Source organism: Trichogramma pretiosum, unplaced genomic scaffold (genome assembly GCF_000599845.2).
Source record: "Trichogramma pretiosum strain Unisexual culture from Peru unplaced genomic scaffold, Tpre_2.0 scaffold88, whole genome shotgun sequence".
Classification (NCBI taxonomy): Eukaryota; Metazoa; Arthropoda; class Insecta; order Hymenoptera; family Trichogrammatidae; genus Trichogramma; species Trichogramma pretiosum.
Genome location: NW_019641671.1, coordinates 533,500 through 535,936, shown reverse-complemented (window position 1 = coordinate 535,936; position 2,437 = coordinate 533,500).

Genomic DNA, 2,437 nt, shown 5'->3' with positions numbered 1-2,437 from the left:
ATTATTTCTTCAGAAGAAAAAAAGTCACCTATCGTTTCCACCACTACTCCGCCTGCCGAAATTGACAATTCTGAGTCATTAGCTAAAGGTATACAATTATCTCATATTTTCAACAGAGTAGAATGTTCAATAATTTTTTAATTTTTTCCGAATTCATAGAACCTATTATGAATGGTGCTAAACAAGGTAAATACTGTTCTTTTCCTTTTCATACAAGAATAATTCAAATAATATCTTTGTTTAAATACATGAATGTTTTTTTTTCGTTTTGACAGAGTTAATAAAGAATTTTCATGATTCAAATGAAAAAAAGAAGAAGAAGAGAAGGAAGAAGAAAAAAGGGGTAGTTATTGCGGCCCAAGTGACTCGTGAAAAAAGTCGGTCAAGAGGATCCGAGACCAGTACTGGCACCCTGCAGACACAGCGAGAAACAGTAAATTCCCTATTTCCGAACCCTCAAATATCTAATTGTACAGAAGGTGGGCAGTTATTCTGAATATTTTCAACAAGTTAACACGTTTGATAATTGTTGCTATTTTTTAGGAAGCAAAGAGCCTCTTTTGGATAAAGTAAAAAACGGTAAATACAGTTTTTTTTTATACGCACATGGAACATTTATTCAAATATTCTTTTCGATTCCAATGAATAATTTAATTTACTCTAATTTTTTGCGGATTCGTTGAAATCTTCAGATGCTCGAGTCATTTCAAAAATAATATTGTTATTTAAAATTGTTTTTTTTTCAGATGAAATCGTACCCACTGATCTTTCTAATACTATTGTTTCCCACGAACATAAAGTCAGCGAGGCATCTGCACTGGAGAAAAATACATTGCAACTTGATCACACTAATGAGTCGGCAATTATTCCAGACACTGCCTCTACTATTATTTCTTCGGAAGAGGAAAAGTCAACTATCCTTTCCACTACTACTCCGACTGCGAACTTGCTAATTCTGAGCCAATAGCTAAAAGTATACAATTATCTCATATTTTGAACCGATTGAAACGTTGAATAATATTCCTAATTTTTTCAGATCAAAAAGAGACGATTGTTGACGAAGTTAAGCAAGGTATAATCTGTTTTTGTTCATTTCATACATAAATAATTCAATTTATATTCTTGTGACTACTGAAATGTCTTAATCAAATGTCATTCTTTGCAGATTCAAAGGAAAGTTCCGATCTCTGCAGTAATACAGGGGAATTAGCTAATGAGGACCATAAGACTTTAAAGTCCAAACAAGGTACATGGTTTTTTATTATCCACTCGTTTGTAAAATCAGTGATATAACTTTGACATTATTTTGCGATTGTATAATCAATACGCACACTTTTTTTTACTGCCATGTCTCGTCAATATTTTCGAGTTTGTCTTGAATTCATATAAATATTTTAAAAATAATATTGTTATTTAAAATTGTTTTTTTTTTCAGATGAAATCGTACCCACTGATCTTTCTAATACTATGGTTTCCCACGAACATAAAGTCAGCGAGGCATCTGCACTGGAGAAAAATCCATTGCAACTTGACCACACAAATGAGTCGGCAATTATTCCAGACACTGTCTCTACTATTATTTCTTCGGAAGAAGAAAAGTCAACTATCCTTTCCATTACTACTCCGACTGCCGAACTTGCCAATTCTGAGTCAATAGCTAAAAGTATACAATTATCTCATATTTTGAACCGATTGGAACGTTGAATAATATTCCTAATTTTTTCAGATCAAAAAGAGACGATTGTTGACGAAGTTAAGCAAGGTATAATCTGTTTTTGTTCATTTCATACATAAATAATTCATTTTATATTCATGTGACTTTACTGAAATGTTTTAATCAAATGTCATTCATTGCAGATTCAAAGGAAAGTTCTGATCTCTGCAGTAACACAGGGGAAGTAGCTAATGAGGACGATAAGACTTTAAAGTCCAAACAAGGTACATGGTTTTTTATTATCTACTCGTTTGTCAAATTACTGATATAACGTTGACATTATTTAGCGATAGTATAATAAATACGCACACTTTTTTACTGCCATGTCTCGTCAATGTTCTCGAGTTTGTCTTGAGTTCATATAAATATTTTAAAAATAATATTGTTATTTAAAATTGTTTTTTTTTTCAGATGAAATCGTACCCACTGATCTTTCTAATACTATGGTTTCCCACGAACATAAAGTCAGCGAGGCATCTGCCCTGGAGAAAAATCCATTGCAACTTGACCACACAAATGAGTCGGCAATTATTCCGGACACTGTCTCTACTATTATTTCTTCGGAAGAAGAAAAGTCATTTATCCTTTCCATTACTACTCCGACTGCCGAACTTGCCAATTCTGAGTCAATAGCTAAAAGTATACAATTATCTCATATTTTGAACCGATTGGAACGTTGAATAATATTCCTAATTTTTTCAGATCAAAAAGAGACGATTGTTG